The sequence below is a fragment of the Aedes aegypti genome, chromosome 2 (genome assembly GCF_002204515.2).
Source record: "Aedes aegypti strain LVP_AGWG chromosome 2, AaegL5.0 Primary Assembly, whole genome shotgun sequence".
Taxonomy (NCBI): domain Eukaryota; kingdom Metazoa; phylum Arthropoda; class Insecta; order Diptera; family Culicidae; genus Aedes; species Aedes aegypti.
The window spans coordinates 456,883,984-456,911,791 of NC_035108.1; the positions used below are offsets into that span (position 1 = coordinate 456,883,984).

The 27,808-nt window shown below is 36.2% G+C and overlaps 1 protein-coding gene across 5 annotated transcripts in view; it reads left to right on the forward strand.

The window, feature by feature from the left end:
• Positions 1 to 27,808, forward strand: part of LOC5565883 (CUGBP Elav-like family member 2) — a 1,005,294-nt gene that overhangs the window by 792,659 nt on the left and 184,827 nt on the right. The window lies entirely within an intron of this gene.

Genomic DNA, 27,808 nt, shown 5'->3' on the forward strand with positions numbered 1-27,808 from the left:
TTTTTTCAAGAATTTCCTCCGGGATTTTCCCGCGAGAACTCTTCCGGGAGTTTTCTCCAGGAATTTCTCAGGTGATTTAGCCCAGGAATGCCTTAGGGGATTTTGTCCAGAAATTAACAAAGAAATTTTTCCGAGAATTTTCGCCAGAAATTTCGTTGGAGATTTTTCAGAAAATTTATCCATCCATAAATTTCTCTGGGAATTTGCGCCAGCAATTTCTCCGGGAATTTCCTCCTGGTATTTCTCGGAGATTTCCTCCAGCGGTTCTCCCGGAGATTTTTTCCTAAGCATTCCTCCGAGGATTTCCTCCAGGAATTCCTTCGGAAATTTTTTCCAGGGATTCCTTTAGAGAATTTCTCCAGAGTTCCTCATGGTATTGCTTCGGATTTTCTACGAAAAATCCTTCGTAGATTTACTGGGATTTTCTCCAGGAATTTTATCGGACTTTCCCCCAGAATTATTCAGAGTTCCTCCGGTAATTCGTTGGAAACCCTCCGGAGATCCACTAGGGACTCTAACGAGGTTTTATCAAATTAATTGATGCAACACCAACTAAATAAAAATCCTGGAAATCTTCCAGAATTTCTCCGGGAATTTCTCATGGCTTTCACGTAGAATCCCTCCAGAGTTCCTCCAGAAATTCATCTCTTTTAGGAGTCCCTTTGGAGTTCATCCAGATACTCTTACGGAATTCTTCGGGAGTTCCTTAGGAGCTCCACCGGAAAGTTCCTTCCTAAATTCCTCCGGAGTTTCTCCCGGAATTTCTTTGGAGTTTCTCCAGCAATTCCTCAAGGATTTCATCCAGGATTTTTTTAGAGCTCCTCAAGCAATTACCTACAAAAACGTCTCAGGGGATCCTTAAGGAATCCTTCGAAGTTCCTCTATGCTTTTTTCAGACATCCTCTAGGAATTGCTTCAGAGTTCCTCCGGGAAGTCTTTCGGAGTTCCACCGATAATTCCCTCAGATTTTCTTCATGTTCCTAGAGCAATTGTTCCTCCAGTTATTCCTCCAGAGTTCCTCCAAAAGTTTTTTCCGGGGTTCCTCGGGAAATCCTCCTAAGCTCCCTCGGGAATTCCTCCAGAGTTGATCAGGGAATTCGTTTGGTGTTTATCCAGGTATTCTTACGGAATTTCTTAGGAGCTCCACCGGAAATTTCCTTGAAAAATTACTCCGGAGTTCCTCCAGTAGAATCCCTGGAGCTTCTTCAGGAGTTTCCCCGCGATTTGCTCCAAGAATCCTGCTAGCAGTTCCACCAGGAATTCTACCGGAATTCTTCCAGGATTCTCTTTACTCCAGGAATTATCCCGGGCGTTCCTCCAATTTGTTTTTTTTCCGAAGTTCGTCCATAAATTCTTTTAGAAGATCCTCTAAGAATTTCAAAGGATTCCGTTCCCAAGAGTTCCTTCAAAATTTTCCTCCGGTAGTTTTTAAGTGAATGTCTACATAAAATCCTCTGAATTGGACTACTTAATTTCGACGTTTTGTCCTTTCGGCGTTTTGTCCTTCGACGTTTTGCTGCCAAATCTTAATTTTGACAGGTCCATTTTTGGCATCAAATTCCGACCAAAAAATGGACCATCGGTGAAGTTGCCCTAATAATGATTTACAGTTTACTGCGTATTCTAACGAGTTATAGAGTAATGACAGTATTTTTTGATTACCCGAACTTATACTATTTCTTCATTACGTAAAATTCTATTCTAAATTTTCGCGTAACGCAGAAATTCTCAGAAGATATTATTCGTATTTTCAACAAAGTTTATGTGAAAAAAAAAATGCGGAATGAATCCAGCGTGTTAAAATAGAAGCCAAGATTGATTATTAATACATTAATACATTAATACATTATGTAAAAAAATATAACTTTTAACCCGCTTGACCGATTTTCAATTTTCTTGGACAAAATGAAGGCCAAAGATTTTAAATAAAAAATCTGATGCGCTGAGACCTACAATGTGTGCCGAAAAAAATGACTGATTTTTTATTTTCAAAAAAAAAAAAAAAATTATCTCGAAAACTAAAAAACATACATCGCTGAAAATTTGACAGTAAACGTAAAATTTTCTGAACTTTCTAGAAAAAATGAGAATAGCAATAGCCCCTTTTGTCCCGAGTTCTTCAAAACACGAAAAAACGGAATTTTTTGATTATTTTTCATGTAAAAAAAAAAAATTGTAAAATTTTTCTTGAAAAGTGAAAATTTTTAGTTTTCATTCCGTCCAATAAAGTTAAAAATCGGTCAAGCGGTTCAAAAGTTATAATTTAAAAAAAAAAATTTGCTAAATCTCGATTTTTCTGGTCACCCTTTTTCGGAAACGGTCACGCTAAGCTATAAATCCCAAATCACATGTATCCTTATTTCGGATATGGAACAAGATACAGTGATACCTCCATGAGTCGATGTTCCATGACTCGATATCGACTCATGGAACCATACTAAAAACATAATTTCATGGTTACTATGATGGTCCCCAGAAGCAGCTTTCCATAGAATTGCTGTTCCATGACTCGATATTTCCATGAGTCGATGGTCCCTTCAATATCGACTCATGGAGGTTTCACTGTAGCAAATTTTCACGGAATTCGGTGACCGAATAGATCAGCTGGATTTAAAAAAACTTATTGAATAAACACACGCTATGTCTGAACCAGACGATTATAAAAATCGGATTTTTCCTCGCTAGAGATCAGTATTTTTCATAATTGGATTTTTTTTTAAATATTCTATCGGTGAAATTTTGATTTTGGACTGTTTTTATCTATTTTTCATACTAAAACCTCGTTTTTCGGCGCATTTCAGCCCATACAAAATGTATGGAAAAAATTTCACCGATAGAATATTTTAAAACCTTCCGATTATGAAAATATGGATCAAATACTGATCTCTAGTGGGAAAAAATCCGATGTACATTCGATTTTCATAATCGTCTGGTTCAGACATAGCGTGAACAGTCACGAAAAGATGATGCATATTGTAAATCAATCAATGTTAAAAGAAGTACCATCTTACAATTCGATGCTCGTTGCCAATATTCTGCAATTATCACCTCCAGCAGCAGCGTTGGAAAATCACGCTCAAGCAATCATTTCTCGCCCAAAGCTCTTCCATCGCCGGTGATGTCAGTCAAAGTCTACTCACCGGTAACATACATCCTGTACCAGAGGTATAAGGGATAAACGTCACATCATCATCGTCATCGTTGTCGATTCGAGAAGCGAGCTACACGCTTAAACGAAGTAGCACAAAGTTAAGTACGATTCGCACAAACTTGAGTTCTCTTGGAGCAACACATCATGTATGTAATTTCAACACTAAAAATCTGCTCTTTTGGTTTTTATTTCCCAGAGTATATTTTGTTTATCTTGAAAAAAGACCTAATACACCCGATTCTGTTTTTGCACGGATTTTTTTACACGGCCGTGCAAAAAAAGTTTCCATACATTATTTTCCACCAAAACCTTATTTTTGCATGAAACGTCGAGAAATGGTGTTACTTTTTCTGCACGGTTTTTGAAATTTTGGTGTTACTTTTTTTGCACGGTACGCATCCCCGGGTGTATTGAGAGGCTCTCTCTTTTTTTGCTTTCTCTTTAATCAATAACTGAGCCACATTAACCTCTTCGATTGCGTTTTTGCGCTAGCCAAGGACTTTCGATCTATAGTGAAAAAAATCCCAAAAGTTTTAAGAGATATTGACACATATCGATCTGTTAGGTAATCCTATCCGCATGGTTTTTCAATTTCAATTCGAAATTTGTAACCTTCTGAGATATCGTGTCATCAATTAGCTCGGTAGCTTAGTTGGTAAAGCACTCGTCTAGCATACATGAGTCGTGAGTTCGAATCCCACCTGAGTACGTGGATTTTTTTTTTTCATGATTTCGCTCATAATTTATCCATTATTACCACGTGAAGTGGTAAATGAATAAATTAAGTTAAAAAAAACATCTGATGCTTCGCATAACAAATTACCTCAAAATCGATGCATCAGGATGTGTTAAAATTACACACATGATGGGTTGGTCCAGAAGAGCCCGACTATGAGTAGCTTCATTTTAGAGAGTACCACCTCAGCTACGATAATAGAGATGCCCTTTTGTGCCACATCATCATCGCTAATAGAGCGCCTGCAGTCTGCTAGCCGGAGGACATAACTATCTGCGTTGAACTTGACACATTTTTCCACCTGTACTACCTGGCCGGTTGGCAGATCTCTAGTAAAGTGCATAGCTTTTTTACCTTTTTGTTCGTGAGACACTGGACTGAATGGATGCAAGTGGGTCTGTAGGCGAATAGTGATTGGAGAAGGTGCCCACGCGAATGCTGAGTGAGCCACGACGATTACTCCCCTCATCAAATGATGATCGCGCGACAACAAGTTGTCGTCGTCGTAGTTGTTTTAGCTACGGAGCGCTATGCTAGCGACCGAACGTTGGTAATAACAGCAACGCAACTGTAATGCGCTTTTCAATTGAAGCTCAACACACAACAGCGGCAAGATGGGGCCAACTAGGTAAGGCAAGTGGATGAGCGTGATTTTTATTTCCAATTAGCTTCAGAGCCAACCCCACGTCAATTGGACGGTTACTACAGAGCAATTGCACAGCGCTCTGTGTATGTTTAGTCTACTAGGGGCTGGATGCGGGGGTTTATTGTTTTGATTTGCAACCCTGGTGGCTGATCGAGACCGAACAAACTATCGGTATCGCATAGCCCAAGCAGAGCTACAATCAAATCCGATGAACGTCGATGATTGTTGGTTGCCTATGTATGCAATTGCAGGACTGGTAGCAGGTCTCTTTTTAGAGAATTGATCACTATATTAATACAGGTCACTAAAAAGGCTTAATTTTTCATAAAAGGTATTAAAAATAGGAATAGGTATTTATTTTATATGAACTGAAAAAATCTTCGGAGGAATATCTGAAGGAAACTGGGTAAATATCTAAATAGATTAATGTTGAAAATCTTGCGTAAAATCAGAAAAAAAAATACAGTAATACGTGTTTTAATGTCACGGGGAATTCTCAAAAACTTTTTTTAGGAAAATGTCTGATCAGACTATTAGAATAATGCTTATGGAAACTCTTTTCCCCTGATTCCTATTTTAGTTTTGAATGTTTTCTTGATTTCTAATTTGTATCTTTTTGATCATTTTTTTAGGCATGAGGCCTCTAAAGTTCCTATTCATAAGACGCTCAGTCACTACCAGCCCTGCTATTGTCCTCGAGTGCATCATTTCATTTGAATCACTTAGTAGTGACGTTTTGAGCGCTTGACTAGTATCCCAACACCAGCTTGGTTGTAAGAGTCGATGGATTTTCAATGTTTCAAGCGCAATTCACCCTTGGTCCCACCGAGGAGGGTTGGAATGATATGTAATTGTGACGTGACTACCACCCTGCTCAAATGCCGGTTCACTAAACAATTCATACTTCGATATGTGTGTTACATACCGATCGAATAGTGCCGCTGCAGGTGTACATTTTTGTGGTTGGTATTTTTTTTTTCCAAATAGTTTATTGGTTCGAATTCAACCACTCAATGGGCGGGCAAGTCCCGTTCATTCAGAACCAACCTTGGCCATGTCGAGTGAGGTTTTATAGTTTGCACTTTTTGCAGGTTAAGCGTGAGCTGTACGACGAATGCACTTGGGCGAAGGTTTCCAATTGTGAAACTTTTCGCCAATATATAGCTGACCGTGCTGTTCGCTCCGGTACTTGTTCGAGTGGTGATTGATCACTGGCCAGCAATTATTCGATGCATTTAATGATCGTGAAGTGGCTTGCGTGATATTCCGTGGTTTGTTTTGTGTACACGTGAGAAGGTTGATTCGTATAGACAGCTAGATTGGGATATTGTGGAGGTGATCGGTTATTTATTACAGTATTGTAGTTAACATAAAAACAGAGAATGATCCACTTTAAGATATATCCGCGGGTACATAGCAAAGCCATGCTGAAGGTGTCTGGGTTCGATTCTTGGTCGGTCCAGGATCTTTTCGTAATGGAAATTTCCTTGACTTCCCTGGGCATAGACTAACATCGTACCTCCCGCAAATTTTTCAAAGAGAGCTCCCCGTTAATAGCCAGTGCTCATGAGAACACTAAGCTGAGGTGCAGGCTCTGTCCCAGTGCGGACGTAATGCTAATAAGAAGAAAAAGAACTTAATATAAAATGATTTAAAAGCCAATTTAGATCGAATTCTGGAACTGATCATTGTGATTATTTTTATACATGTTTTCATTACGTACTTTGTAAAAATTAAAAGCAAAACTGTACCCCTCAAATATTCCGAAAAAAAACTATCTAACGAATCCCTAATGACTCACCTAATCCCTGGAATGTCCTCTCATCCGAAGTTCCAAAGCGGAGGCCCGGTCGGTAACTTCATTATCGTAATTTGCATGCCCCATAACAATAACATTATCTATTAGCATGGATTTGAATTTTCATGTCTCTGGATAAATAGGCAAACAAGTTCCTAGGAACTGCCGCTGCTCTATTGTTTCGCTCCCATCCCGAATTGACGATTGAGTGAGTGTGTGTTTGCGTACGTAATGAATAGATGCTGCTGCTACACTGAAGCAAAAATACTTGAAATTTTCGAAAGAAATATTTTGCATTTGGTGCCCAAATGATTATTGTTGAAACTTGTTAGTTTGGCTTTTGATTTTGGTGGGGAATTTTGTTACTTAATCTCATAAACCATTCTATGAATTTCTCAAACCACAGCCAATTGGCTGAATCATGTTCAAAAACGGAATAGTTGTTAAAGTAATTGCTATAAAAAATATTTCAAAATCTGCTTTTAAAATAATTTGTAGATTTCACTTATGAAACCTATGATTTCATTTACGAAATGCTTAAGTGTTCAATGAAACCATAATTTGCCTGGTTCATAAGTCATAATTCATTGAAAACCCAAGCATTTTTAACTCAGTGTGCTACAAATGTTGTTGGAGGCAGGGATGGTGTTTGCCTTTCGGCTTGACGCTTGACTGAATGACTGACTGGGGCTTTGGGTGTTGTTGCTGCTGCTGAAATGTATAAGCTTCGAAATGTGAGTCTACACTTGACTATAGAGGGAAGTGATTGTGAATGGTGCCGTGCCAAACATTTATTTAGAACATTGCATAGTTACGGGCGATGTGTACCGAATATGGGGATGATGATGATCATCGCAGATATCCGAATAGTCTTTTGGTCGGTTAGCTGAATGATATGCTCGTGTGCAGTAACATATTTTCATTTCGGAAATAATGCTGCGTGTGAATGAACCAATGTACTTGCGGTGAGTGTGTGTATATGCCGGGTTTGTTTTTTCGCCACACTTGAAAAGGGATGAAATTACAAAATGAGAGATCCTTTCGAAGGGATGGAGTTGGGGTGTGGAACGATGGTTTCAAACAGTCTGTTGGAAATGTTTCGGTGCTGGTGGAGAGTAGTTCGAGAGGTTTGTTCGCAATTCTGGATGGTGTTTATTATTACACACTGCCAGCTTTGTAACGAGCATAGTTGAAATGTTTGTTTCGAAAATTATTGTGATGTGAAGCCACAAATGGGTTTCCCTTCATTATGAAAATGGTTGGAATGTCAAGAGCTATAATAGTGATTTAGATTGGAGCCATTTGTAATATATTACTTACGGTAATATCACTCATGATATACAGAAAATCGAAAAAATAAAACTATAAAATGTACTACAGCTTATACTTATGGCCCTTTTTTCGAACTTTTTCATTATCTGGAATCACATGGTTGTTCTTTTCTTCCGTTATATACTGCTGAAATTATCAAAATTGTTCTGAAATGTAGTTAAATAATCACAGAAATTAGCAAAATCAATGTATTTAGTTGCTAAGCTGGGAGTCGAAACTTTTCTGTCCTTCTGCTTCTTAATTTCTTTTTATCGCAGTGCAAGAAAGAACATAAGGAGAAGGTCTTAACACTTCAGTCGTCGCGCTGTTGTATTTTGTACAACACTATTGAAAAAACCTCGCTTTTCGTGCCCAACAGTAGCGTGGTGGTTCTGACGGTGGCAAACCGCGCGACGACTGGAAGGTTAATAACAGGGCTAATAGCATGCCTCTTTTAGTGACTTGGTCAGTATTTTAATGTATGTTCATTAAAAGTCTTTATTTTCCATGCACGGTCTCTGAAGTCTCGTTTTAAACCAAAAGGTTTGTATTATACTTTTTCTTACAGTTAATCCTGGCGCAAAATTGTTGTGGCTACAAAGAAAAAAAAATATACACCCCAACCTCTTTTTACGACCGTTATCGGGGGGTCGTAAAAAAATCGGTCGTAAAAAAATCAGGGTTATAATTATGTTGTTGAAAAATGCAACGTCTAGATGCGGAAATACTGATTCGAGATCTTCGGCAAAGTTGAAGCATGGGTTGAGAACTTTCCAAAATGGCCGTTCAAGTTTTCATATTTTGGTAAAAGATGGCAACACTGCTCGATTGTTATCAAAAGAGCCAATTTTATGGGGGTGTGATTTGCAAATACCAAAAAAAAATTAAAGATAGCGATAGCGAATGTTCACCAAAGTCGAAGGAAGTGTTGCGTGCCATACAATCGGCCGAATCACAAATGTTCATGTGGCTGGCAACACTGTTTAAGAAGATTGAAGTAAAATTCATAACCATCAAACTTGAGCGGAACAGAAAAATATAATGCTTAGCAACATAGCAATACTCTTCAACTGTAATCCAGTTTTTCATGAAGGGTTCAATATTGTTTTCGTTGCTGGCAACACTGCTTAAGCGAAATTGCGCCACCAGGCAGTACGAATGTGCATGCAACTATTGATTTGCGGATATCTCAGGATCCTGACCACTTAGAAAGATGGCGTCTTTGGAAAAGTTGTTCAGTAGCTCAAGGACTATAATTATAAACGCTATGAGGTTCAAAATTTTGCCACCAGGCGGCGCTAGTGAGTATGAAACTTTTGTTTTGCGGATATCTCAGGATCCTGGCCATTTAGAAAGATGGCGCCTTCAGCAAAGTTGTTCAGTAGCTCAAGGACTATCAGAATTCTAGCCAAGAGATTCGAGATGTTGCCACCAGGCGGCGCTAGTGAGCATATAATTTTTGTTTTCCGGATAGCTCAGGATCCTGACCACTTAGAAAGATGGCGTCTTCGGCAAAGCTGTGCAGTAGCTCAGCTTTTCTGAAAATTGCAAAATATACTGTTTTTTTTATAAAGCAACATATTTACTGCATTATGATTTCCCATATTATTGGAGAGCGTTCTGCTTGAGATGTACGATTAAGATGATTATCATTATGGGAATTCACTAAAGAAATCCATGCATTAACTTAAATTCATAGGGAAAGTGTACCAGTTATGGCCATAGTGGTTCCCTATTTGGCCATATGCGAAATTTTGATAACTTTCACATTTTAAATATTTTTGAATGTTTTAACATCAAGATGTATCTAAACTATAAGTACTACAACACACAAAAATTTTCAAAATTTGAAGACATTCAAGTTATCACGTGTGGTGAAATAGGGAACCACTATGTCCATAACTGGTACACCTACCCTATGATGTCTTACAAAATTAATTGCAAAATTGGCGAAAATTACAATAGATAGCAGGAATTTCAAGTGGCTTCAGCAGGATTAATTCATAGCAAACCTTTTCAAGGTAATTCAACCTGGCTAAGTTTTCTTAAGGTGAATGGCAGAAATTTAACGCTATGTGGAAAAGCCCAACAAAATCGACCATAGTTTTTTATTCCGGAAATATGATCTTTCTTCGATTTTGCTTCCGTTTTTGAACCATTTTTGAATAAATAAGCTCTAAACTATATTTTTCCATGACAATGTATGTTGCAAATTCTTAAGAAAATCCAAACAAGATTTGACTAATTTTCAACAGAATTCAATAATGGATGAAGAATTTTAGTATAATCAAGTTTCTCAAGGAATATCAAAGGGTTGCTTAACAAGTTTTGTTACGAGTGTCGGAAACTAGTCAAAAAATGCTGTGATATTTGTTCATATGTTTAACGTGAATTCCCTCTGAAGGAAAACCATTCCTTCTATGTCAAATTTTTATCTACACATAAACTCCAGAATATGTTCTCGGAACTAAAAAAATACTTGACCTTGCAAAAGTTCAAAAAATATTGATTCTTTCCAGTTCCAGGGCTGTTACAACTGGCGCGAATTTCGCGATTCTCGCGGATTTCGCGATTTTCGCGGATTTGGCCAGCCAAACGCGAAAATCGCGGGTGGATAAAATTATGTCGCGAAAATCGCGGATTTCCTTAATCTTGCGGCAAAAATTGCAGTTATATACATACATTCGTGATTTCATAATTAGAAAATTTCTTTTCAAAACAGAAAATCAAAGTCTTCTCCTTGAGAGCAGTAAAGTTGAGTTAATTTAGTCAGGGAAATATAAAAAGCAGTACCGTCGGACGGGGCTACTTTTGATTCCAGGGGCTACTTTGGACACTCACCTTTTGTATTTATTAGCAGCGTAAATATTAATCTGAGCAATTTTGTGTCTTCAGCACTTTTATTAACCAATATATGCTCTACCACTAGGCATGATTTTTTCTTGGAACAACATCAACAATAACAGGATAAACAAGAAAACATTTCAAAAAATCCCGAATAAATATTCACAAGGTATAAAACATTGGCTATACAAACATTGTTTGAATTTTACCCATGTCTTGGAAACTTATTGGGAGCATCACAAAACTACCAAATCGTCATGTTTCATGAAAATCTTGTGATTTGTTTCGCTTAAAATTGTTGTTTTATTAAAATAACTGATCAAAGGTCTTATTTTTGCGCCTCTTATTTTATTATAATGTTTTGGTTAGTGTATTTTACAACTTAAAAAAATAAAATAAATGTTTGTAAAAGTGAATAGACATAAAACACATATATTTCAATACGTACCAATGCCAAATTCACAACATAATCTCTAAAAAACTATTTTTCGTCATATTTTACATGGACTTTGTAGTACAGAACAGTTGCATCCTTCAAATGCCTAAATTAAACTACTCTTAAGCCAGCTCTAAACAGCTAAGAAGCTAAAAGCATATTACAAAAGCAAGCTTACTTCTTTACGATCTTGCTAAACTTTACATCATAGGTTGCGTTTTTAATGAAAATTACTTACTGGTATTAAATTAGTTACCGGTATTAATGTGATCCTTCAACATATCGTTCATATGACAGTAAGAATAGAAAAAAAGAATTGTTGTACATAACTCATTTATCATCGCAGTACCTAGTAGTTACGTCGTTCGTTTATGTCAACTTGAAAACCGAGCATTCGTAACGTTCCATTTAAGAGTAAGTTGAAAATTTAAGTTTCATACTGCAAACTGAGAATAGTGAATGGCATGTTTCGTTGAAATTTGTTATATATGTGTAATTGATTTTAGCTTTGCAATTTTCTACATTAAGTTTATCAATGAAAAACGTTCCATAACATCACAGTGGACGACAATTTATTGAATCAGTTTGAAAGTTATAAGGAAAAGTCATTTCATTAGCAAATTGTGAAAATGTCCAAAGTAGCCCCTTTTTTGTCTTGACGGACACACTTTTTTCGCTATTCAAGCATTTTTGTTATTTCTTGATGGATTTGCCTCATATTTTGCACATTTGTTACGTACATATACAACTTCAATATAGGCAAAAATTATCAACATCTGTCCATAATTTTGAGAGTTACAAATTCTTTAAGTTAAAGAATGTGGAAATAATGTCAAAAGAAGCCCCGTTTGACGGTAACATTTAATTTGTAAATCATTTTCATTTTAGTTGGAGTCATTTTGTTTAAGGTCGCTAGTCAATCAAGAGATAGTTCCTCCCTAAATTCTTAATGACACTAATCTAAAATTCTATTCTATTGACAGTGATCTAAAGGTTCTTGAGTTTAAGATAAACTGGAAATAGAAAATTATACCGATCAAAACCTGTGAGTTTGAAGGATATTTCTCTTTCGTTAGAAAATCTTAGAAAATGGCGCTCATTAAGACCACTCAGCACATTTGGCTTGGCTTTTAAATATTTGAAATCAGAAATGTGTCAAATTTACTGATCATGAATATAATATATCAAACTATTAAACCATGTAGGAATGCTAAATTTGTTCAGCTTAATTACATAAATGCATGCCTTCAAAGTTTGTACGGATAATATGTGGACACTCAGGACACACTGAGTGTTAGCGCTGCATTCATAGTTGGTTACCCTATGAAATCTTAGGATCGATGGAAAGGTTTAAAACAATAGATAGCTCCGCAGTCAAATTAGGAGTTTTGTTAGTAAAGATAATAAGTATTGTTAATCTAGAAGATACTAACTACTTCAAGTTAATGAAAAGCAGCACTAAAAAGTGTATGTATAATTTGCAATATTTGATGCAAATACAACTAAATAAAACCTCTTGCAGTTTAAGGTGATCACCATAAAACCGTTTTACGATCTGCTTTGAAACCCAGTGCAACGATTGAATCAGCACCACAACACACCGGTTAAAATGTTAGCACTTGGTGAAATCGGTCAAAATAATAACAGTTTTGCTTGGTAAATTTTTAGTTCAGCAACAATTTTGTAATAAAAAATGGATCATTTATAAATTAGTAACTTTGGAGAAAACTGTTGAATACCGATGAGTGAAGAAAAATTTAATCAAATCAAATTTACGTTACGTACGTAATATTAGTTTTTTTTCTAAGTGTGCAGTACAATGACGAATTTTGTGATAATGAAATTGAAGAGATATTTAGAGTTATCTGTCGAAATTTCATGCGTTTTGCTCAGAGGAAAATAAAGTTACAACATGCCAAAGTTGAGAATTTTCGGCTTTCACTACTATTATTCTGAACACAAATTAATAAAATTTTATTGTGTATTTTTATGTGAAAGTTTTTAATTTCTTTTTTTAATATATATAAGGTCTAGTTAAATATGGAAAATCATGGACGAGAACAGCTTTCCCGGGAAGCTCACAAGATTGATCAGAGCAACGATGGACGGTGTGCAAAACTACGTGAAGATCTCGGGCGAACACTCCAGTTCGTTCGAGTCTCGGCGGGGACTACGACAGGGCGACGGACTTTCGTGCCTGTTGTTCAATATTGCGCTTGAAGGTGTCATGCGGAGAGCCGGACTCAACAGTCGAGGCACGATTTTCACGAGATCCGGACAATTTGTTTGCTTCGCGGACGACATGGATATTATTGGGAGAAAATTTGAAACGGTGGCAGATTTGTTCACCCGCCTGAAACGCGAAGCAACAAGAGTCGGGCTAATGGTGAATGCGTCGAAAACAAAGTACATGCTGGTTGGCGGAACTGAGCGCGACAGGGCCCGCCTAGGAAGCAGTGTTACGATAGACGGGGATACCTTCGAGGTGGTGGACGAGTTCGTCTACCTTGGATCCTTGTTGACGGCTGACAACAATGTTAGTCGGGAAATACGAAGGCGCATCATCAGCGGAAGTCGTGCCTACTATGGGCTCCAGAAGAAACTGCGGTCAAGAAAGATTCACCCCCGCACCAAATGCACGATGTACAAAACGCTCATAAGACCGGTAGTCCTCTATGGGCATGAGGCGTGGACTATGCTCGAGGAGGACTTGCAAGCTCTTGGGGTTTTCGAACGCCGAGTGCTAAGGACGATCTTCGGCGGCGTGCAGGAGAACGGCGTGTGGCGGCGAAGGATGAACCACGAGCTCGCTCAACTCTACGGCGAACCCAGTATCGTGAAGGTAGCTAAAGCTGGAAGGATACGCTGGGCAGGGCATGTTGCAAGAATGCCGGACAACAACCCTGTAAAGATGGTGTTCGCCACGAATCCGGTCGGAACAAGAAGGCGTGGGGCGCAGCGAGCTAGGTGGATTGACCAGGTACACCAGGACCTGGAGAGCGTGGGTCACAGTCGAGGATGGAGAGAAGCGGCCATGAACCGAGGGAATTGGCGAAATATTGTTGGCGAGGCTTTATCAAGATAATTGATGTAAAGCCAAATAAGTAAGTAAGTAAGGTCTAGTTAAAATTTCATCAAAATTGATTTTTAGTTGGCTCAGATCTGGCCTGTAGAGTTGGATATTTTGTGTCAAACGTCAAGAGTGTTTTAAATGTATAGTCCAATGTACAATGTACAAGAATTTGTTAAAAATATTAAATTATCACAACAATCTTGTATTTTTACCTCAAACTGATTGAGTATTAAGACTTGAAGTCTTATAAAAATAAAACCAGTTTGATTACAATGAATGGCATGCATTTCAAACTTATTTGTTAACTGTCTTCATCTCATTAAAAAAAATAGAAACAATATTTTTTGCAACATTTTTTTTTTTTTGAGAGATTATGATGGTGTTTGCCTATCCAGGTATTTCATGATATATAATAATATAAGTTATCATTAATAACTACATTTTGTATCTCCTATTGTATGCAAAGATCATATCGAATTGTGTAAAGTATAGTTGCAAACTAGGCTTCCTCTCTGCTTGTAGTGACACTACCATTTATTAAATTGCATGATTTTCTATAATCAAATATATTGAAATGTTGATGACAAATACATTTCGAGGGATATTGTTGAATACGATTTTCTCCATAAAAAACTCGAATTATTGGATTTTTCCTTTTTTTTCCTGCCTAGTGGCGCAACTGGAGTAAATTGAACATATTTCATAATTTAACTCTACCCTTAATGTTAACAGAAATCCGTATACCAACTTGTCTTGCTCAATTGTAGATACTTTAACATAAGGCGAAAATAATCACTTAGTATCATTAAAAACTAGATTTTGATCAAGCACGTTTACGAATTTTTTCTAATGAGTAGTAAACTGCCCATAAACGCATTATTGTCCCATGTGAATAGGAAATCCAGCAAACATGGGACTGATGCGTTTATGGGCAGTAAATATGTCAATAACACAAATTTTTGTTTAGGCGCGGATTGAAGTTCCTAGGCGCGGATCGAATTTCTGAAGTCGCGATTTTCGCGGATACGATTTTAAGATTTTTGTAACAGCCCTGCAGTTCTTACGGAGATATTTCGCTGAAAGATATACTTAAAATCTTCTGTGAATTCTTTCGAATAGTTATCCAATATAAATTTTTACAAACTATTTCGCGAAGTTCATCTTAAGTCCTGAAATATTTCCAAAATACGTAAAAAATTCTTTCAGAAATTCTTTTACTTTTTTTCTGGGAACACTTGAAGCAGATTATATAAGAATTATCTATGAAGTGTTTTTGAAATGTCCCTTGCTTTCGAATCTTCAGAGGTAATTTGTTAAAACCCCCCATAAATACTTTTGCTTTCGAAATTTAAAAACATAGCGGTAGAAGAAACTGTGAATAAACATTTAGCAAAATAACTGGGAAGAGGGAGGGGATTTATTAAGATATTCATAAATAAAATTGTAGGGATCGTCCTTGAAACATTTCTTCAGAAATAGTTTCATCAATTATTGGCAGAATCCATGTTCTGGAATTGAATTCTTGTTCAATTTCAAAGTGGAATTCATAGAGGCTTTCTGGCAGAGTTCTGAGGAAACCAAAAATATTTCTCAAAAATATTTTTAAGGTACTTCTTGTAAAAAAAATGTTTTGTTTTGTTTTATTCATTAGCGGTTTAATTTATTCTATAATCATTTATCTCTAGTTAAAAAATTATAAACAAACATATATCTTTCATTGTTTCGACCCGTTCTTGAAGAACTTAATACAACAATCTTTTCATACTCCAGAAAGAAACGCTTAAAAGAATCTAATGAAAATAGGTAAATTCTAGGAGTTTTTAAAAATTACAGAGTTCTTATACGTATGGTTCCTAAATCTGAAATTCCGTCAGAAATTCCTCAACAAACTTTCAAAATGATGCAAAAATTTCCTCCAAGATTCAGTAAAATCTTACATTACAAATTTTACCATATGACATCTTTCGGCAATGTTCTTTAAAAATACCGTAATTATTTTTTCGTTCAGTTTCTACAGTTTCTACCACAATAAAAATGAAAAAAGGTCTTTCAAAAAAGTTTGTTTTAAATTTCTGGAAGTCGGAGAAAAAATATTTCTACATAAATCTGTTCGCCATAGTACCATGTTATTTCGGAGTTCGTACAAAACGTATACAAATAGCTCAATAAAATCACAATTCCATCCTTTTCAATGCCAATAATTTTCCATTACAAAAGACTAAAGAAAAATAACATTGTTTTTTTGTATTAAACCACTTAAGCCTTTCAGTCAGAAAATTAGATTAGATTAGAGTAAATCTTAGTAAAATCTAGGGAAGTATCATTTGATGAATATCTGTTAAACCTAGGCATTCTTGATAAACTTGTGTAACAATCGTTAGAGCCTCTGAAGTTATGGGATTCATCTGATGTTATATCTAATGTTCTGTAAAAATTTCATTCATATCGGTCTATAAATAACTGAGATAACGGTCCATAAATAACTGAGATAACCAAAGTTGGTCATTTTGTATGGAAAATAGTTGCAAATTTGTTGTCCAATACTGTTGCTGTTTTAATTCATGAAAGTACAATATTACGAGTAATCGAAAGTCACGAGAAATTTCGCTACAATAAATAGAAATATCTAGTCAATCCCTGAGAAATTTTTTTAGAAACTATCATCACCTGGCGTCTGTTTGCTTCCTTTTCGTTTTCTTGGTTCCTGTGTGGTCTTTTATTGGTCTTCATTTTTAGGAATTTCGTCTCTAAAGTTCCTATTTTTTAAGACAACTTGCAATTATGAAAACTAGTTGTGCACCTGAGGGAAAATTGCTAAAACATGGTGATAAAATCATGAAATATATGATTTTAACGTATTAGTTGATAGATCTCAAATCCTTCTATCATTGAAATGTATAAATATCACGATTCATTTGAAATTTCCCTGCAAAAAGCCTTGCACCAATAATAGGAACATTGTTTCTTTAGTGGAGGTATGATCCAAATCCATTGATTTCTTATGGGACCCTCCACTATGGGTACTGATGAACCACTATAGGTGCAAAGAAGCAAAAATTTTAAGCAAAATAATTGTTTTAAATAATTTTACGGTTAAATTTCATGAATATTCTTCGATTACTTGTATCATTTTCACATCGTACATAATAGAAAAATATCTCAGAATCATTTATTAGCGCGGAACATACCAAAACACACTAACTCCACTATTGGAGCTACCTCCACTAAGGGAGCCTTTGCCCTATTTGATCCGTCTTGTATGTAACTACACTGAGCAAAAATACTTACATTTTGAACCAGTCAAATATGTTTTTATTGGACGTTCAACCATTCAACCAGGGGTTGAATTCTGTGAAAATTTAGAATATCATTTTTCGCTCTTTGTAACAATCATGATTCGCTGCACATCATGCGAGTCTGTGTGTCTGTGACACTATTGCTATAGGAAGTTCGGGGATTGTTTATCATGCCAGTTAAGTACACCGATCCCCAAATAAGCGAGAAAAATGGGTTTTATCATCACCCTCTCTTTGGGCTCTCCTTCGCTGCTGCTGTTTATCAAGCTTGTTACAACTTGCGAAACATTGCCGATGATGAACCGATGCAGGTGCGATGTTTTTCTTCGCTTGCTTTGATCGTGTTTAGAAATCCATTGAGAACGAATTCTGCAATGCCTTCACTCATAGAATCATAGCAAATTTTGATCACATTTTATCAAAATATTTCTATTTTTGAACACGTCTTAAATAAAAGATATTATTTATTCAAGAAATCGTCAATCTGTTACTTCAAATCACTTTTTGAAGTGCATATCGTTGATGTGTTCCCAATCTCCGGTCAATTCATCCCCGATCCACTGTATTCTCCTTATAAGCTAGAATTTTATGTGCCAATTGAAAATCGTGGAACCCGATCATTCAAACTAATCAATCGCTCACTGTTTCGCACAAACGCTTGTAGTTTGAGGGCACGGAAGGGCAATGTTGTGTTTGTCGCGCAATAAACCAAAAGTACCGGAGGAGAACGGTAGCAGTTGGGTTCTCCCCAGAAAGTAGCGCACAACGTCATTACAAAGCGTCTAGCTAAACCTTTGGCCCTTAAACGGTTCCCATCGAGTTGCTGGGTGTGCGACAATCGTATTATAAAATAAATAAATATAAATGAACGTTCGAATATAGGCGAATCGGTTTCGATTACGTCACGTTTCACCGGTTGTAGCCCACATGCGTACAGTGTTGGACAATGCATTTGTAACATTTTTTTTCCATACAAATTGATCAGCTTTAGAGGGTGAGATATGAGAAACACAAACACGTCGGAACAATTCAGGAACATCACTGTGGAGATATTTTCAAAATCTGATAATTCAAGCGATTTCGTGACATTCAAACATCATTCCATTTTTATTTATCACTTGAATTTTAACAAAAAACTCAGTACATATTGACATTACTTAAAACATAAAGGAATAGATTTTGACAAGATGAACAAGTTTGCTAAACACTTAAAACATAAAGGAGTAGATTTTGACAAGATGAACAAGTTTGCTGAACACAGTTTTTGTAAAGATTTTTCGTATATTCAGATAAATTGTTTATAATCGTTCGTAAAAATAAAACACATAAATCAATCGTTTGAACTTGTGATTAGGAAAATTCTGCAAAAATACATGTTGAAAATCCAATTTATGGCTGATGTGCTGTGATCGATTCAAATCGATCTAGCCAACGAAAATAGAAAATTTTATATGAAAGATCGAAAAGTGGCAAATGTTTTGTCAAATACTGTCCCAATAGTCAACGGGTTAGGCCACACTACGGATATTACGGAGAGGGCTCGGGAGAGCCGCTTTTAGAACCGTTGGCATATTGTTATTGCGAATTAGGCTGGAAATTAATTTCGATTCAAAGGGAAACGATATGTTTGGCAGCATGATTGCAATCGGAAGGCGGCAGCGGAATCAGCAGCAAATGTGGTGGCACTTGTGTGGGTTTAATTGAACGGTTAGGAAGAATGCCTTTTGATTTTGTACATATAGGTCAGAGGTAACAATGACGGTGCGATTTTGAAGCCGATTTAATTAGATAGCAGCTTTTATGAAGAAATTAGCACTGCATATGTTTGCAAAACAGCTCTAAAGAGTATTTCGATTGATTTTTGAAATTTTGGCGGCTATTACGAAGAAAATTTGAAAAGAATACCGCGAGATGATAAGACTCAGTGGGATTTTGGAAAATATTGTAGATGCTTTAAAGTTGTAAAGTCATAGAATCATAAACAATATTGATATATCTTTGGGAATATAAAATATTGTTTTCTTTTTACTGTATTGTCTTAAACGTACAAGAAAAATTGTGAAAAAAGGGAAAATGTGCATGTTTGATTATTTTAAAACAAACTTTGAAAACGTTTTGTTTCTCCTATCAATTCTCAAACATTCGATTTTTCAAACCCACAACAGAAACGGCTTCCGTCAGCACATCTCTTTCTCTGCCAAAGCAATCAAACAAAAGCATCTTATTGAAGCAGTTATTTTCATAGGAAAATAGTTTTTCCAGTTGCATCATTTTCTTTTTCATCGTGTCCTCTGCAGAATGACATGACTGCTTTGCTCTTCTTCCAGCATGTCACAGGCACTGTTCTTTTCGCTGCCTGGGAAAACACAATTCTTTGATTCCGATCTTGGCCTGATGCTTTCTGCCAACAACGAAAGAATGGTTTTGAATTGTTGAAGGGTGTGAGCGTGTGTTTGTGGCAGCCAGCGGGAAGAAAAACAAGGAAGCACACTTTGCTCACTGTCCTGTGATGGGATCCATGTGAAGAAAATTGCTGCTCTTTTCATCTCTGCGACAGAACTCATTTTTTAGTGTGGATGTTGTTCTACGAGAGTGATGTGATATGCATGGAAGTGATGGGGAAGTGGGCAGGAAGAGGAGAGTATTTTTAATTTACAGCAAAAAACGGAATGGGTTGTGACTTCTCGAGAAATGGGATTGATTTCTTTTGTCACTTCGGATCGGTAGATGAATATGTTTTCTTTGTTTTATCTGGTATTACACCTCAACTGGGACAGAGCCTGCTTCTCAGTTTAATGTTATTATGAGAATTCCACTGAGAGCTTTCGTTGAAAGAAAGCTCTAAGTCAATAACTGTAGAAGTGCACATGAGAACACTAAACTGAAAAGCAGGCTTTGTCCCAGTTGAGATCTAACGCCAGAAAGAAGACGATGATCTGGGCTACATTCAACCTGAGGGAATTCTGAGAAGAATCTTGAGAACATTCTGGACATAATCTTGGGAGGATGCTGACGAAAATAGAGGGAGAGTTCTGAATCGAATCCTGAGAGGATTCTAAACATAATATTGAAAGGATTCTGAATATAATATTGAGAGCATCTTGAAGAAATCTGAGAAGAATCTTGAGAGTATTCTGAATAAACCCCTGATAGGATATTAGGGAGAATGCTGAAAAGATTCTGAGCCGAATTCTGAAACAATCGTAGTCATAAACACCGACAAGACCTTATGTCACAAAGTAAAACTTTACTCATCAACTGAGCTGTGTTTCGGTTCTTCTGAAAAATCATTATTCGTCACCTAAAGCTAAATCTATAAAAGAATGAAAAGAATGCGTATTCACAGCTAAATCCGCGATCAAAATCTACAATTGAATATTGAATTTCTCAATCGGTTCTTCCACTTGCTCAACCCTCCTCAAGAGTAGTGTGCAATTATTTATTTACGTTCTCCTTCCTCAGCGATATCCCCGACATCCGACAACAACGATGGTTCCTCGTCCATCTTCTAGGAGAGCATTTAGTTATTTATGCTTTTTCCTATTTCCCACTTGACTGCACGTTGCACCGCCGCCCCTTCCAACCCCAAGGTCTAGCTAGAGCGCTCCCGGAGCTCGGACGAACGAATGATGTGTTCAAGTGGTTGTTTTACAACCCACGATGATGCACTTTTACGATCTGCACCCGTTCCGGTGGTAGATAGTCGTTGCTAGGTATGTGCACTAGGGTGTTCCAGAAAAATTCGATATACTTACTCTGTTCTACTAGAAATACTAAAAAATCATTCATGGATTGAACAAAACGACTTTTCGAACCAAATTTTTTTTTTTCTGGGGCACCCTAAGCACTGGGAAACAAGCGAATGAATGATGAGAAAACTGACCCTCGGGGGCTCGCGCCGCACCTAACACAGGAAGCATGGATGGAGATGAAAAAGTGATGCCAACAGATGTTCTGGATCTGATTCCGCGCGCGAACCGGACGATATGAAGGTTGAGGTTGGAAGCAGATGCTGGTTGGCTGCAGGTTGTTGCGGTGGTGGTGCAACCTCTAGGACAAATGATTTATTCTTTGGTGCTCTCCGGTGCTTCACGTTACATGCTGCGGCGACACATAACGAATTGGACTCAGAAGAGTCGTAATATGGTTTAAGAGCTTTTGTCGTATGCAACATTTTTGACTAATTTCATAAACTTACAGGAGTTAACAGCTCACAAACTTATTATCAATAGTGCTCAAATTGTAGAACATATGAATCTCCTCCGAATATTGTTCAGAATTCTCTCAGCAATCTAATCAGAACCCTCTCCGGACCTGTCATTCTATTAGGAATCCTCCAAGGATTCTCTTCAGGATTCATCCCACAATGCTCTCAGTGTTCTGTTCAGACTCCTCTTAGGTGTCTGTTCTTGAACCCTCTCAGTTAAAACGGACAGATTTTCAAAATCCTGTCCGGATTCCGTTTAAAATCCCGTCCGGATTCCGTTTCTGAATCCTGTCCGAATTCTGTTCAGAATCCAGTCCGGATTCCGTTCAGAATACTGTACGGATTCCGTTCAGAATCCTGTCCGGATTCCGTTCAGAATCCTCGTCGGATTCCGTTCAAAATCATCTCCGGTTTCCATTCAGAATCTACTACGGATTCCGTTCAGAATCCTTTGTGGATTTCGTTCAGAATCCTGTTCGCATTCTGTTGAAAATCTATCCAGATTATGTTCAGAATCTTGTCCGGATTCGGTTTAAAATCCTCTCCGGTTTTCGTTCAGACTCCTGTCCGTTTTCCTTTCAAACTCCTGTCCGTTTTCCTTTCAGACTCCTGTCCGTTTTCCGTTCAGATTCTGTTCAGAATGTTCTTCGGATTCCATTCAGAATCTTCTACGGATGCCGTTCAAAATCCTCTTCGGATTCCGTTCAGAATCCTCTCCGAATTCCGTTCAGAATCCTCTCCGGATTCCGTTCAGAATCCTCTCCGGATTCCGTTTCTCAATCCTGTCCGGATTCTGTTCAGAATCTTGTCCGGATTCCATTCAAAATCCTGTCCGTATTCCGTTCAGTATCCTATCCGAATACTGTAAAAAACCTGTCCGGATGATGTTCAGAATCTTGTCTGGATTCCGTTTAAAATCCTGTCCAGATTCCGTTCAGACTCTTGTCCGGATTCCGTTCAGAATTTTCTTCGGATTCCATTTAGAATCTTCTACGGATGCCATTCAGAATCTTCTACGGATGCCATTCAGAATTCTGTCCGGATTCCATTCAGAATCCTCTTCGGATTCCGTTCAGAATTCTCTCCTGATTCTGTTCAGAATCCTCTCCGGTTTCCATTCAGAATCCTCTCCGGATTCCGTTTCTGAATCCTGTCTGGATTCTGTTCAGAATCCTGTCTGGATAACAGTTAGCACCACCCTAGTAACACACCAGTTAAGCACCAGCACATTCACAGACCGGCGCGGCATCGAAGATCCCAGAACCGACAGCCAGTCAAAACATCGTTTGGAATTTATCAAAACATAAACATAAATTAATATCTAATAAAAGAGCATGTGGCTCGATAGCGACAGCTTGTTCAGTTCGTTCAGTTCAATTAGCTAGTTCAGTCTTAAGTTAGTCATCCGAAATCATTTTTTTAAAAATTAAGTTTTAGTTCTTAATTTATTAACTGGCGCCCGAATAGGGACCAGCGCGAGTGTAGGTTAATTGTGTCGTGAGTGTTAAAATATCGCGAGCATTATCCGAAAATTTCAACTTTACCGCAGCACAAGTGGCGACCGCTACTACAGCAGCAGACGTGAAGAAAGCGCCCCTAGTCACCACCATATAGGAAAAACGGGATCAGCGCATCTTCGCTGGGACAGTTGAGGCTCGTGTCTGGTCTTAAAACAACAGGAGTTCCGACGTTAGAGGACGGATACCCGAACTAAAGAGTTTCGACGTAACAGGACGGAACCGACGGACAACTGAAGTACTCGCCGTTACAGGAATAGAGTATTCAGAGTATGATAAGAATACTATTGTAAGTATAATTAACAAATTATTATTTTTTTCAGAGTAGAAAGAAAAATTAAGTGCATAAGTGTATTAAGTGTTTGTAAGTGTAGTTTATAATTGTGTAACTAAATAAAAAAGTTCTCAAATAATTCCAATCAATTAAATAAAAAAAAATCTGGATCAAATAATAGAACAATTCGGCTCATTAAATCTAAATATGCCTAACGATATTCAGAATATACTCGATCGCTTAGAATTTTTGGAAAAACAAAATGTGGTGCCAACGGAATTGGATTATAATGATCCAATTCTTTATTATTTAAACCCGGATGGTTCACCAGCTGATCCATCTTCAATAGAAAAGATTCCGGATTTAATAAACACCATACCTAATTTTGAAGGTTCATCAAACGAGTTAAGCAGCTGGATTCGAGATGTGGATGCTCTAGTCAAAGCTTATCAAGTTAATCCCTCAAGTTCTGTGCAGCAAAAAAATAAATTCTATGCAATCTGCACAACTATACGTAGAAAAATTAGGGGAGAAGCAAATACGGCTCTCGTAAATTCAGATGTGAATATAAATTGGAATCTCATAAAAAAAACATTGTTAACATATTATGGTGAGAAACGAGATCTCACGACTTTGGACTACCAACTGATGAATATCACGCAATCAGGAAGACAATTGAAAATTTATTACGACGAAATAAATAAATTACTTTCTCTAATTGCAGGACAAATTAAAACTAATCAAAATTACCAGCATCCAGAAGCTTCAAAAGCTATGATAAGTATGTATAACAAAAAGGCAATTGATGCGTTCATTAGGGGTTTAGATGGTGATATTGGTAAGTTTCTTAAAAATTATGAACCTGAATCTTTAGCTAATGCATATGCGTATTGCATAACTTATCAAAACATCGAGTTTCGAAAAATAATGACAAAAACAAGAAACCATGAAATGCCTTCAACGTCAAAAGGTTTTTCATCTACAAAATTGCCACCTTTAATTCCACCTAAAGTACCATTTAGGATACCGAATAGCAATAATATGCAAAATAATCCATTTCAACACAGACAAATGCCAAATTATCAGTTTCAAAATAGGCAACCTATGATACCACACATGCCAAAACCTACACCACACTTCCAATTCACAAGACCACAATTTCCTCCACATATGATTTTCCCACCTAGAACACAATCAGTTCCTCAATTCACAACTCAGCTAAAACAACAACCAATAAATCAACCCAATACTTTCCAACCAAAGCCAGTTCCAATGGAAGTGGACCCCTCAATTAGAAGTAATATGGTAAATTATGCTAACCGACCTCGTAATTTCCATATTGAATCTGATGATTCTGAAAGTTATTTTCAAGAACTACCATATTTAGTAAATAATGAAGATCCAGAAATGACTTCTTTTGAAAAATATTGTAAAAATTTTGAATATCAACAACCAATTGATGATCAATCCAATGAAGAGCTTGTAGAAGATTGTGAATTGAATTTTTTAGAATAAAATCATCATTACCATATTTTCTACATTATGGTAATGGAAAACTGGAAAACCCATTGCAAATTTTAGTTGACACTGGATCGAATAAAAATTTTATTCATCCTAAATATACTAAAATATCCCATGCGGTTGAAAATCCTTTTTATGTTTCATCAATAGGAGGAGACATAAAAATTGAGAAATTTTCTCAAGGTAAAATTTTTGCACCATACTCAAATGTTAACGTGAAACTTTTTCATATGCCTAAACTAAAATCATTCGATGCAATAATAGGTCATGACACGCTTAAGGAAATAAAAGCTGTTATTGATACATCAAACGAAAAATTAATAATTGATTCAAAATTTGAAATTCCTCTATTACAACGTAAGCTACAAATGATCAATCAAATAAATATTCGGGATGACCATCTTCAAAAATTTGAGAAAGAAAAAATTCATGAATTATTACAACAATATAAAGACCTTTTTTTACCTCCGGATGAGAAATTGACATTTACAACCAAGATAAAAGCCGATATTAGAACCGTTGATGAAAACCCTGTGTATTCAAAATCTTATCCATATCCTCAAGCTTTTAAAAGCGAAGTTTGTAACCAAATTGAAAAAATGTTACATGATGGAATAATAAGACCATCCAGGTCTCCATATAATTCTCCCGTATGGATAGTTCCCAAAAAGCTAGATGCCTCTGGCAAGAAAAAGTTTAGACTTGTTATTGATTATCGCAAATTAAATAAAAAAACGATAAGTGATAGATACCCGATTCCCGATACGTCTACTATTTTGGCTAATTTAGGTAAAATGAAATACTTCACAACCCTTGACTTAGCATCTGGTTTTCACCAGATCCCTTTGAATGATAACGATATTGAAAAAACTGCTTTTTCCGTCAATAATGGAAAGTATGAATTCGTTCGGCTACCTTTTGGATTGAAAAATGCCCCTGCCATTTTTCAGCGTGTAATGGATGATGTTTTACACAAATATATTGGAAAAATATGTTATGTCTATATTGATGACATAATTATATTTGGAGAAACTTTAGAAGAACAACTGAAAAATTTAAAAATAATTCTTGAAACACTTCGTAAAGCAAATTTTAAAATACAATCAGACAAATCTGAATGGTTGAAAACAGAAGTTGAATTCCTTGGATTTATTGTATCCAAAAATGGGTTGAAACCAAATCCTAAAAAAATTGAGAGTATTCAAAATTATCCAGAACCACGAAACTTAAAAGAATTAAGAGCATTTCTTGGATTATCCGGATATTACAGGAGATTTGTAAAAAATTATGCTAAAATTGCTAAGCCACTCACTAGATATCTAAAAGGAGAAAATGGACATCGACAAATTTCAAAAAATGAATCTAAAAATTTTAATATAACATTGGATAATGAAGGAAAGAAAGCTTTTAAATTACTGAAAGAAATCTTGTCATCAGAAGATGTTTTAGCATTTCCTGATTTTAATAAACCTTTTTTACTTACAACTGATGCATCAAATAAAGCAATAGGTGCTGTGTTGTCTCAAAACTTTCATGATGGAGAAAGACCAATTACTTTCATTTCTAAAACTTTATCAAGCACAGAAGAAAATTATGCAACTAATGAAAAAGAGATGCTTGCAATAGTTTGGGCATTGCATACTCTTAGAAATTTTATTTATGGTCATAAAGTTGTAATTTATACAGACCACCAACCTTTAACTTTCACAATATCTCCAAAGAATAATAATGCAAAGCTTAAGAGATGGAAGGCTTTTATTGAAGAGCACGACCATGAGATTTTCTATAAACCAGGCAAAGCTAATGTAGTAGCTGATGCCTTATCACGTATTCAAATAAATTCTCTAACTGCGACCCAACACTCAGCAGATGATGACGACAGCTCCTTTATTCCATCTACAGAAGCTCCAATAAATGTTTTCAAAAATCAATTATTTTTCAAAATTGGAACCAAATCAAGATACGGTTTAGTTGTACCATTCGATAATTACAAAAGACATATTTTCATTGAACCTAGATTCTCAAGAGATTTTTTGAAACAACAACTTAAGAAATATTTAAATCCAAATGTTATAAATGGTATTTATACAGATGAACCTATTATGGGTGAAATTCAAGAAATTTTTAAAGAAACGTTTAATCCTAGATTGATGAAAGTCAGATATTCTCAAATCAAAGTTCAAGATTTAAATAACCAGGAAAACCAATTAGAAGAAATAAAAAAGATTCATCAATTCGCTCATAGAAATGCAAAAGAGAATGCAGAACAACTTTTGAAACATTATTACTTTCCTAAAATGACAAAAATGGTTGAACAATTTGTAAACACGTGTGATATATGTAAAACAGAAAAATATCAAAGAAATCCACAGAAATTTATACCATTCAAAACACCAATTCCAACTTATCCATCTCAAATAATTCACATAGATATTTTCACATATGATCAAGATAATTTGTTTTTGACTTCAATAGATAAATTTTCAAAATATTTGAAATATAAAGCAATTGAAAGTAAATCACTTCTTGATATAGAAGATGCCTTATTAGATTTGATACACGAATGGAACATACCAAAAACAATTATTATGGACAATGAAAGTTCTTTCAACTCAAATATTATTGAACAGCGGTTAAGAGATTTGAATATTGAAATTTATAAAACTCCTATAAACAGATCAGAGACGAATGGACAAATTGAACGTTGTCATTCGACTTTAAGGGAAATAGCAAGATGTCTTAAAAAAGAGACACCTCAAATAGATATACCACAATTGATTCGTTCATCAGTTTACAAATATAATAACACTATACACAGTTTTGTAAAAAACACGCCACACAATATTTATATCGGTGAAACGAACCAAAATTTGGATGAACAGGAAATAGCCAGAAGAAAAACTAAAAGTCACGAGAAAATTTTGAATTTATATAACGAAAAAAATGAGAAAATATTAGATAAACAATATCCAAATTTTCAACCAGGATCTTATGTATT